Here is a 933-nt window from a genome sequence, read left to right on the forward strand (position 1 = left end):
AGAGAGAGAGAGAGAGAGAGAGAGAGAGTTTAGGCCTGTGTGCGAGTGTTTGATGTTTCATAATAGGCAACTTGCCCAGCTGGTTTACTGCGCTCTTCGGGGAGCTGTCCTTTGGTAGGCCTGTACATCTCTATCCGGGGTGCAAGACCCTAAACAAGACTCGTTGTAATGATTAACATACGCAAAGAGAACGGATAACGATCTAGTATAAGGTCTCTATTCAAAGATTTCTTGAATTACAACACACATCGGGAAGGGGGGGGGGGGGGGGGGGTAAAGGTCTAGTCGGAGTCTCCTTTCTTAAAATACATGTAATATATGTACCTTATTAAACTCGTCTTTCGCTCATAACGTATATTATCAACAGAAATTGGCCCCCGCAGATGCGCGTAATAGGTCGAGCAAGTGCAAAATAAAGACGTTAAATAGACATTTACCCTTATTTTTTCTAAGAATGGTTACCTCAACTAGACCTTACCGCTCGGTATGTATTATATGAATTAATATAAAAGGATAAGTATACATAGTACATGTATCGGGTTGGCCCTAACATGTATGATGAAAGCACTGTCTCAAGGACGATCTCTAGATTGTACTGAAAAGGACGCGAGGATCATCTCTTTATTTTTCCACAGCAGACTATAAATGTATATTTACATCTATAAACTATAACATACGGTATCTATACATTGTATATCATCATGACAAACCCATTCAACGCGATGAGGGTGTTGACAAGAGTTGACATTGGTTGAATGGTTGTTGCTTTTCGAGTTGATCGAGGTTACATGTAATACAAGTACAAGCGGGTCCTTGGGTGGGGTTCTTACGCAAAGAGACCAACATGTAGATTTACTACATGTATGCACCTTCTTCCCCCCCCCCTTCTCTCTCTCTCTCTCTCTCTCTCTCTCTCTCTCTCTCTCTCTCTCT

Source organism: Aplysia californica, unplaced genomic scaffold, assembly GCF_000002075.1.
Source record: "Aplysia californica isolate F4 #8 unplaced genomic scaffold, AplCal3.0 scaffold00131, whole genome shotgun sequence".
NCBI lineage: Eukaryota > Metazoa > Mollusca > Gastropoda > Aplysiida > Aplysiidae > Aplysia > Aplysia californica.